Here is an 11,556-nt window from a genome sequence, read left to right as displayed (position 1 = left end):
TAATCCCAGCACCTAGCCAATAGCCACCAGCCCCATAGAAGTGACACCACAATCACCCCATGCCCCTTCCTATATAACCCAGCACCTTTCCCTAATAAAGTGGAATTCTCCGGTGAATTGCTGCTGTGTCGCTCCTTTCCTTTCATTGGTGCCAAAACCCGGGAGAGGGGACACCCCAACTGGGCCCCGTCTTCCCCCCGACACCAGCAGCAGCTTGCCCTCGTCCTCTTTTTCCGGCGCTGGCTCCTCACACTCACCACTCCTCTTTGGCCTTTGGGTAAGTTTTCCCCTGGAGTGGGCCACTCTTCCCCGAGCTATCACAGCACCATTGACCGTGATCGTCCGGCAAGGCCCTGACACTTGGGGAAGAGGAGGGAACTCTCCCCGCCTTAGGCCTTCACGGCTGCGGCGGACCCTCAGGCCCCTCCTCCAACAGCCATAAACGAGGTGACTCCTTTGCGGATGAGAACGCTCCCTTCTTCCCCCACCTCCTTCCGTTCCTTCCGCCGAAAATTCTTTCCGCCGAAAACTCTTAGTACTAGGTACCTCGGACTCTGGCACTCTGCCTTCTTAGAGAAGTCTGGGTGACGACCCACACTTCCTAAGAAACCGACTTGTATACGAGTTTCCGCAGACCACCAAGGATCATCGGGGACGCCCTTTGTCTCCTTGCGGTCTGCTCCCAGTCCGAGGATCTCCGTTCGTCTTCCCCTGTTTGTCTCCTTCTCTGTCCTTTAGCCATGGGAGCCTCCTCATCCCTCCCTGGAGGTTCACCTCTTGAATGCCTGCTCAAGTATCTAGCCACCCTCTCCCTGACACCTGATATAACACCAAAACTTCTCCGTAAATTCTGCTCCCAAGATTGGCCAACATTCCCCCTGGACAATAACAACCAATGGCCCGCAGGGGGAACTCTTGATCCTAACATCACTCGCGATCTCTTTAGCTACTGCCAGCGCCTGAAAAACTGGAAGGAGATTCCCTATACCGAAGATTTCCGCCTCCTCCCCCACCTCCCCCCACCTCCCCCCAAGTTCTCCTAGCCTGCAAGCCGTCTCCCCCGCAGAAGCCTCCCGTTCACTCCCTCCCCCTCCTCTCCTACAACAGCCCCTCCCCCTTCCTCCACCACCATCTCCTCCCCCACCCCACCCCCCCTGCAGATCAAGCCTGAGCCTTTCAGCCCCCCTCTAAGTCCCAGGAGCCTCCTCCGTCTTTGCCCCCATCACCTGTTTCTCCCCCACAGACTGAGCCAGAACCCTTCAGTCCCCCACCGCCGTGCATCTCTGCTCTTGAGATATCTTCGCCTGCTGCTTAATAGCAGGTCTGAAAAACGCAGCTCGTAAAGTAGTCAATTTTCAAAAGCTCCAAGACATAATTCAAAGGAGTGAGGAGACTCCCTCTGAGTTCTTAGACAGACTCACCCAAGCCCTATTACAGTTACCAGCCTGGACCCAGAAACGCCTGATGGGAGACATGTCCTTATGACATACTTCCTAGCTCAAAGCTACCCCGACATTAAAGCTAAACTCAAAAAGTTAGAACAGGGCCTCACTACCCCACAGACTGAGATCCTAACAGTGGCCTTTAAAGTCTTCCATAACCAGGAGGAGGAGAAAGAATGCCGTAAACAGAAGGCTGATCAGGCCAATTTCCAAATGTTGGCCCAGCTGATAAAACCACAACCTGGGCACCCTTCTACAAACAAGCGCCGCCCAGGAGCTTGTTTCAAGTGTGGACAAGAAGGACATTGGTCAAGGGCATGCCCCTCCTACCACCCCATGCCCCAGATGCCACAAAAAGGGCCACTGGGGGTCTGATTGCCCAGCCACCCGAAGGGGAGGCTGGACGAACAACCCCCATCCTAAGCCCGCCGTAGTGGGGCTGGCAGAAGAAGATTGACGGGGCCCAGGGGCTTCTCACCCGACCATTTCCATCACCAAACAGGAGCCCAGGGTTACTTTAATAGTAGACGGTCGCCCCATCTCCTTCCTCCTAGATACAGGAGCCACCTTCTCAGTCTTGCGAGAATACCAGGGCCCTACCACGCCTGCCATTACTCCTATAGTCGAGGTAGGAGGTAAACAGATTTTCCCATTAAAAACCCCCCTCCTTTTATGCACAGTCCAAGACAATCCCATACCTTTCTCCCACTCCTTCCTGGTTATGCCCCAGTGTCCCATCCCCTTACTAGGACGGGACATCCTTTCTCTCCTCCATGTTTCCATAACTATATCCACTCCCACAGCCCCCAATACTCCCTTTCTAATGGCCCTCATAGCCGACGACCCCCCTCTACCCAATGAAAGCTCCAGTTCCGCCCTCATACACCCTGTAAATCCCAAAGTTTGGGACATTACAAGCCCCTCCGTGGCTCTATGTCCTCCTGCCTCTATCAAATTACGTGACCCCTCTCAGTATATCTGTCAGGCCCAATACCCCCTAACCACTTCAGCCCTCATAGGCTTCCAACCCATCATTCAAGATCTTTTAAACAAAAATTACCTCAGACCCACTCACTCCCCATTTAATACCCCCATATTAGCTGTTAAAAAAAACCAACAGATCTTTCTGCCTCGTCCAAGACCTTCGCTTCATCAACATGGCCATCGTCCCTATCCATCCTTTAGTCCCAAATCCATACACCCTTTTATCGCAGATCCCTGCCTCGGCCTCCCACTTCTCAGTTCTAGATCTCAAGGACGTATTTTTTTCTATCCCTCTGGACCCCTCCTCCCAAGATTTTTCTGCCTTCACCTGGACGGACCCATACACAAGACATTCTGAACAACTCACTTGGACAATTTTGCCACAAGGCTTCCGAGTCCACCTTATTACAATATGTGGACGATCTTCTACTCTGCAGTCCCTCGTGGGAACAGTCTCAAATTGACACTGCCTCCCTACTTAACCTTCTAGCTTCCAGAGGTTACCGGGTATCCCCGTCAAAGCTCAAATCTCTTCCCCTTCTGTCACTTACCTCGGATTTCTTCTATCTCAACAAAGAAAGTCCATTACCTTAGACAGAAAATGGCTCCTCTCTGACCTGCCCGTTCCCAAAACCAAGACAGAAATCCTTTCCTTTCTAGGCCTGGCTGGGTATTTTAGAGCATGGATCCCTAAATTCTCCCTGTTGGCAAGACCCCTATACGACCTCAGCAAGGGCCCCCCTGAAGAACCATTATCCTCCTCACCCCGACACTCATTCATTAAGCTCCATCGAGCCCTTGTGGAAGCCCCAGCTCTCCATCTTCCTGATTTGTCGAAGCCCTTCTCATTATACATTCATGAAAGGTCCAGTCAAGCTCTAGGAGTCCTAGGCCAATATTATGGCCCATCCTTTGCCCCAGTAGCTTATCTTTCCAAGCAATTAGACCCCACAGTTCGGGGATGGGCCCCCTGCCTACGGGCATTAGCCGCTGGACAGCTCTTGCAGAAAGAAGCTCATAAAGTGACATTCGGGGCGCCCCTTACCATTATGTCCCCACATCACCTAAAGGATCTCTTAACCTATAAAAGTGTACAGACTCTCCCTCCCTCCAGACTCCTGACCTTACTGTCCTCTTTCCTCCAAAATCCCGTTCACCCCCTTTGCCATCCATACCCGAATCATGACTTTTTCCTCCTTTACTGCTCCCTCGCTCTCTCTCGCTTTTTTTCCTCATTCCTGTTGTCTTCCCCGCCACCCCAGCCTCCTTTGTATGGCGATTCAAAGTCAGACAGACTTACACACAGCATCAAACAAAAATTACTGCCCTCATTGCCACATCAGACTGCCCTCTGAAAGGCTGCTCCGAGCCTTTATACCTCCACTTTCCCCCCCTCCACCGAAGTGTTCACTAGCAGCTACCTTTATTCTCCCTACCTCTGCTTCCTCTATGACCAAAAACAAGCCTGTTGCAGGCAATAGCCAGACACCTACAGGGATGTCCCTACTGGTCTTGTGCCATTCACTACATGGGTAACTCCCAGTACCCACAGTATTACTCCTCCAACCCATTCTCTTCAATACTAACAAACCCCTTCCTTACCTGGCTTTGGCCCATTGCAGGCCCTATAATAATCATTCTCCTCGCCTGTCTCTTCTTGCCTTGTAAAGTTTATCAAATCCCAAGTTGGTAAAATCTCTAATCAAACTTTCAACCAGCTTTTACTCAGGAACTACCAGCTTTTAGCCACAGAAGATCCCTCACCCTCACATAACCTCCTCACCACACTCTGAGATGGACCCCTGTCTCCGCTGGAAACTGTTCCTGGAAACAATGGCCGCAGACGCCTGGCTTCTGGCACCCGTATCCTCTTGGCACCATTAGAATCAACAAGTCCTCGACCTATGGTTACAGGGAACCTTCATTGATTTCCAACCTGAAGAAGTCCACATCTACTCGTCCTTACTGTGGGGAGTCCTATCAACCCTTTCCTCCCAGTCCTGAAGCCCTCACTCCCTTCTCCGCCCCCGTTCAGCAGGAAGCAGTCAGAGAGAAAGCAACGTCCACAACCCCATAGAGGAGAAAGGGGGGAATGAAGGGCCCCCACCCATAAGATGGCGAAATTCCTGCTTCTCTTCCGGGTCCTCGGTTCCCACCGGCGCCACCTGAACCCCAATCACCCCTCGCCCCCCTAATCCCAGCACCTAGCCAATAGCCACCAGCCCCGTAGAAGTGACACCACAATCACCCCATGCCCCTTCCTATATAACCCAGCACCTTTCCCTAATAAAGCAGAATTCTCCAGTGAATTGCTACTGTTTCGCTCCTTTCCTTTCATCAAGGAACCATGTAGGATCATGTATCCATCCATCTGTGCACCTATCCTGTGAATGGGAGGATGGAGTGTTGACTAGTCTGTGTCATATGCTCACCAATGGCACATACTGTTGATTAACTACCTATCCAACAGTGTTCCCCAGCAATCTTCTCCATTGACAGAGTCTGAAATAGCCAGTTATTCAATTTCTCAGCCTCCCTTCCAGCTAGGGGTTATCGAAGTGATGGAGTCTGGACAATGAAATGAAAGGGGAGGTCATCTTTCAGATTTTCAGGGAAAATATTTGTCAATAGTTCAGCTAAGCTACTCTATGCTGCTTTGGGATCAGTTTTTTTTGCCAAGCAACCTACAGGGGCCTTAAACTAACACTGGCTCCCTCATGCAAGCTCATATCCTACATAGTAGCCTACAGACTCCCAAGTAAATGTAAGTTCCTGATATGGCTCCTCCACAACCTGTGTGATAAAAAGTCTCCCCTGCCTCTCTGGGCTTTCCCCTTGTGCCTTTGTCCCCTTAGATAGTATCTGTGGAGAGTACCAAGACCCTGCTCTTTTTGGTTTGACTTGATTAATCCAGCATTTGCCTGGAAACCCCAAAGCACTCCACCCGTGGACCCTGATAAATGCATGTGCCCCAGGTCCTGGGCTCCTCTCTCTGCCTGCAGCCTGCCTTGACTTGCCCATGTGACCTCTTGAGGTATGCAGTGTACTTCCTCCACTACTTGTGAGTAATAAATCTATTTCAGTTCCTCTTGTGACCTTTTGTTGAACCCCAGTTCACCATCCAGCATCCTGGGGGTCAACTTAATAAATACTAATTTATCAAAGTCATAACAGTTTTATTCCCTGATTAAAGGAGAATCTAGTCTTCCTATATGTGTACCCATAACCCAACCAGCAATTTTATGCCTTGACACTAATGAGAATGAAGACTGGAGTGCGCCAAAGAGGAGAAGGCCAAGAGAATCTCAGAGATGCAGACCTAGAGTCTGATGTTGTTCAACTACTCGTCCCATCCAGAAGCATCTCTGTAGTTTAAAGGCCTTATAATTGAATTTTCCTTTGCATCATAATTAAACCCCATCCTGGGGTTAGGAGGTAGATTCAATCTTGCTGTACCATATGGACTGAGAGTGTAGGAGGAGTGGTTCCCCAAAGGAAACTAGTACTGTTGCCAGAAGAAGGGGAATGAATAAATGCTTCAGCTGGTTAAGTCCTGGATCCAAGAATGGGTCTCAGGTCTGCCCTCAGAGCCCCATGAAATCAGCATTATTATGCTCATTTTGCATGTGAAGAAACTGAGACTGAAGGAGATTGGAAGATTTTCTCATTGTCACTCAATAGTTAGTGGCATTCTGTTCCTTGGATTGGATGTTATAGCTTTTTCCATGAAGTGGCACAAAGCAATAGGGATAACTTATTGCCTTGAAAGAGAATTCAACTTCCAGGGGATTTTGACAGGATAGAACAATGGGCTAAATCTTAGTAAAATTGATAGAAAAAGACTTAGAAATACAAATTGACTGTAAAATCAACATGAATCAACAGGACAACAGGACAGCAGCCAAAACAGTCAACACGAAGAGTGGATATCAGTTGTTATACTTTGGTTACTATATTGTCTATGACTGCATGACCAATTATGCTGAAAGTTTAGCAGCTTAAAACAAGTATTTATTATCTCACAGTTTCTGTGGATCAGGAATTTAGGATTGGTTTGTTGGGTGTTTCTGGGTCAGGTCTTTCATGAAGTTGCAACAAAACTTTGAGCCAGGGCTGTGGTCATTTGAAGGCTTGACTGAAGCTGAAGGATCTGGCTTTCAAGAATGGTCACATAACGATTGGCTGGAGGCCTCGGTTCCTTACCACATGGGCCTCTTCATAGGGCTTTTTGAATTTCCTTGTGATAGGAGCTGGCTTTCCCCGAAGCAAGTGATTCAAGAGAGAAAGAGCAAGCAGGAAATTGCAGTGCCTTTTATGAGCTTGTCTCTGGGGTGGCATTCTGTCATTTCTGCTTTTTTTCTATTTGTTAGAAGCAAGTCACACATCCAGCTAATACTCATGGGGACGGTGCTACCCTTTGAAGGCAGTGTCAAAGAATTTGTGGACATATTTGAAACACCTACCATTATCATTGACAAGACCATACATGAAGCATTTTACATGATTCTGGGCACTGAAATTTAAGAGAAACCTATAACCTTGTAATTTTGCTCTATACCTATTATAGTTGCAATCTTTTTGTGTGGTTGTTTATATAACATCTATCCTCCTGGATTGTAAACTCCATTAGAACAGGAATAATATATTTTTCTCATCATCTTATTCTTAATATCCAGTTTGCTGCTTGGCACAAACAAGTACATAATAACCATTTGTTTAACACTGAAAGAATTCACTGGACAAAGGTCCAAGGGGACTTAATCTCCATGCCACATGAGAACTAGTTGGAATAAATTTCAACTTAGCCTGAGAAGGAAAGTCTTACTGGAGAACATGAGAGCTCTCCTCAAACCTGCAAAATGGAAGAAATTCATTATGGACACCTCCAGGGAGGGAATTGCTATAAACGGGTGGAAGCTCCAAAAGTGGCAGATTTTACCTGACTATAAGAAATAACTATGTCACAACCAGGAACGTTTTACAATGGACAGAGTGCTTAAGGAGGGAGTAAATTACTTGAGTGCCTGCTAGACGGTCACTTAGTCAGGAACGTTATGAAAATGGTAAATACATTAGATGGAGTGTGGGATCAGATGACTTTTATGAAACACTGAGATTCTGTGATTCTGTGACCCATATTTGTGCTACTTACCTAAACTTAACATCAAAACAAATGAAGAAAAAACTATTAGCCTGTCCCCTCATAGGCATCAGTTGCTTTATTTATTGAGCATGTGTTCTCATTTCGTTTTGAAAATGTATCTTCCCTAGCAACCTAAGTGTCCATCAGTAGATGATTGGGTAAAGAAGATACAGTACATATACACAATGAAACATTATTCAGCCATAAGAAGAAAACAAATCCTACCATTTTCAAAAACATGGATTGAGCTAGAGGGTATTATGCTCAGTGAAATAAGCCAGGTGGAGAATGACAGGTACCCAATGATTTCCCTTATTTGTGGAGTATAACAATGAAGCAAAACTGAAGGAACAAAATAGCAGCAGACTCACAGACTCCAAGAAAGGGACTCAGTTACCAAAGGGAAGGGGTTGAGGAGGGAGGGTGGGGAGGGAAGAAGAAGGGGATTAAGGGGTATTATTATTGGTACACATGGTGTGGGAAGGTTACAGGGAAGACAGTGTAGCACAGAGAAGACAAGTAGTAACTCTGTGGCATTCTTACTATGCTGATGGACAGTGACTGCAATGGGGTGTGGGGGGACTTGATAATATGGGTGAATGTAGTAACCACAATGTTTTTCATGTGAAACCCTCATATGAGCATATATCGGTGATACCTTAATAAAAATAAATAAATTAAAAGAAAATATCTTCCCTTTGTTTTGAGGGACTGCTCCACCTGCCAACCTTATGATTTTGGTGGGCACTGATAATCAGAGTACTCTGCTTTTTTCCTTCAACTAAAATAGACATGTGACCCCAACAGATCCTTCAGAGTATTCCCTGGGAGCTTTCCAATTGGAACTAGGGAAGCAAATTCTGTCTCTTGTGTCAGAGTGGGAGGTTGTGAGCCTGGGAAATGATGGAAGATGTATTCCACCTTCATGAACGAAATGAACCCAGAGAGAAGAAACACAGAGATGCAGATGTATAGTGAGATAAACTTGGTTTTGCTGCCACATGTTTTTGAGACTTATGTCACCTGCTCTTTCTGCAATTTGGTTAAATGAGCCAATAAAATCTGCATTTTGCCCATAGAAGTTAAAATTGCATTTCTGTCAGTTGCAAACAAAATCCTAACCAGCTCCCTTGCTTCTCCTGACTTTTCTATTTCTATTAATGATACTCTTAGTTATCAAACTGTGAAATCTCCAAGACTTCTTTTTCTTGCATCTGCAAGTCCCATCAGTACTATGTCCTGTGAATTCATCCTTCACCCAGCCAGGAAGCTGAATGTCCAAAAACTGCTTTGGACTGTTACTTGCTCCAAGACCTCCAAAAATATACAGTATACCTTATTTGAGTTCTGCTCAGATTATGGAACTAGAGGTTGAGTTTTCATAGGATATCATCAAACTATTTTGCTAATTTTTTCTAATGTATAGTTTCCCTCTTCCTTGAATGACCTTCTGCCTACTGACCACAAGAATCTCATCCTTCCTTCCCAGTTGAGGTTAAGTCCCACCTTTATGAAGCTTTCCTGAGCATCCACCCAAGTCAAAATAATCTCTCCTTCTGGACTTTTGGAATATTTTGTCTCCTCCACTCATTTGTCAATTTACTCAGGTACACATCTTCTATTACTGTCATTTGTCTTTTGTCTTTATGTCCTAATTCTCCAACTACATTAAGACCTCCAGTTATGAGAGTGGTGCCTCATGCATACCTGCCCCCCACACAATTGCTTTTGCAGCACTACCTTGTTCACAGTAAGTTTACTCATTCATTTAGTGAATATTTATTGGGCATCTGCTATGGGTCAGAAACAATTCTCAGCTTTGGGAATACAACTGTAAATAAAAGAGACAGAAAAATTCTATCCTTGGTAAATTTACATTCTTAGAACAGAAAATAAGTTACCATGAACAATTACATTTAAAAATATAGCTCTGTATTAAGCTATACTAAATATTTATAACATATATAAGTAAATATAATAACTGAAGCATATAGTATGTTAAATAGTGATAAATGCTGTGTAAAAACAGAACAGAGATTGGATTGGGTGTGGTGAGGAATGTTACAAGTGCCCAATAAATATATAATTGATTGATCTTTTCCCCTCAGATATTTATTTATTTTATTGATTTGGCAAATTTATTTGATGAAGTTGAACCTCCCTTTCCATAACACCTGTGGAATCTGTTCATTTTCCAATATTTCCTCTGTTTGCTTTAAAATTATTTTTAAAACTATATTTAATAATTTATTTGTCTTTGATTACATTTCTTTTATTAAAACATATCCTTAAAGATGGTCTTAAAATCCCGAAGAGTAGGGATTGCAAACTTGAATGCTCCTGGGGCCAGGCTGTAGGGGAACAAGGAGTGAGGAGCTTTATTTTGTTGCCTGGCAGGATTCCAGGCCCAGTGTTGCCATATTTTTTAGGTGAAACCAGCAATCAGAGGTTTAAACCTGCCAACTAAACACATTTTAAAATATACCTTGCAGGCCGAATAGGACAACTCTCATCTGAATGTGGTCTACAGGCTTCCTATATGCAACTTTTGCCATAGAGCATATTACCCTCCCAACTTCTGCATTGATCATTCCTGCTTTTTTGGACACGTGCCTTAATCGAAAAGCTAGATTTCATCTGTTACTATGCACATACCTGGCATTAACTGTCAGTAATTCAAGTATGGACATACTGGCTATAATAACTTAACCATCTTGTGTTTTCTGTTACCACATTTCATATTCCTTAGTCCTAGTTTCCTTCTCATGGAATTAGTGAGTCAGAAGGAAGCGTGCAGGAGCGGGGCTGAGGTTTGGGGCCAGGGTGGGGATGTCCTCCCTCTCAGCTCCTCTCCCTTCTTTGGCATCTGGCAGACGGCCTCTCAGACTCAACATGACCATTGCCATAGGTAGGCCCCTCACTACCGCCAAGAGTGGGTCCGCCCATAAACACAGGTCTCTGTGTAGCACTTCTGAGCTTGTTCTTCTGAACAGCACAGCATAAGTCTACTAAGTCAAAATCATAAAAGCAGAACATAGAACAGTGGTTGGCAGTGGCTGGGGGGAGCAAGGAATGGAGAGTTAGTGTTTAATGAGTACAGGGTTTCAGTCTGGGAAGATGAAAAGTTCTGAAGATGGATGGTGGTGATCATTGCACAATAGTGCAAATGTACTTAATTCACAGAGCTGTGTGGGTAAAAATGGTGAATTTTATGTTATGTATATTTTACCATGATAAAACAAATATTTTTTATGAATGAGCAGAATAGGCTCCTATCCATATGAAGCTACTTTAGAGTTCAGAAACTTTTATCTAAGACCTGCCCTACTTAAATGTTAATACTCCTTAGAAATGTAGTCTCTCTTTTACATGCCATGGTGATGGTCTGCACATGATTGACAAGCAATGACATACTAGACCTGGGAAATTAGGTTTGTAGTGTTGTGTTCAGGTACAAGTCAGGAAAACAGGAAAAGGAGAAGCATGGACTAGAGGAAGGAGAAAAGAAAGAAATGAAATGGCTAAGAATGGGCAATGCCTGGCAATTTAGCTGAGACAGAAGAAGAAAGAGGCTTATAGAACTTGGGGCAAGTTTCTTAGAAGCCAAAGATGCAAGATAAAGGGAGAGCAAGCACAAAGAAGCTGGACTTCTCGTGAGAAAGACCAGAACAAGGACTGAACACAGTTTAAGCCTTGGAGAGATCCATGAAAATCAGACTTTATAAACTAAAGCATGTCACGCTGGGCTACTGAAGGGAGTCATGTAAGTTTAATTCTTTCCGACATGCGTTATGGAATCGAGAGCTCCTCCTGCTGGCAAAGTCGCTGTGCGTATGCTGATGGAGCATGCCGTTATGAAAAGCTGGGGTACCAGGAAGATCTATAGGGGCAAGGCTATAGGTTGAAATCTCAAAAGTATAAGAGCCCTTAAAAGAATATACATTAAAGGTTATTAAAGGGTACTGTGTAAATTTAAGGTGTTTGTCA

This window comes from Manis pentadactyla, chromosome 8, assembly GCF_030020395.1.
Source record: "Manis pentadactyla isolate mManPen7 chromosome 8, mManPen7.hap1, whole genome shotgun sequence".
In the NCBI taxonomy this organism is placed as follows: Eukaryota; Metazoa; Chordata; class Mammalia; order Pholidota; family Manidae; genus Manis; species Manis pentadactyla.
This window is presented reverse-complemented; position numbering follows the sequence as displayed.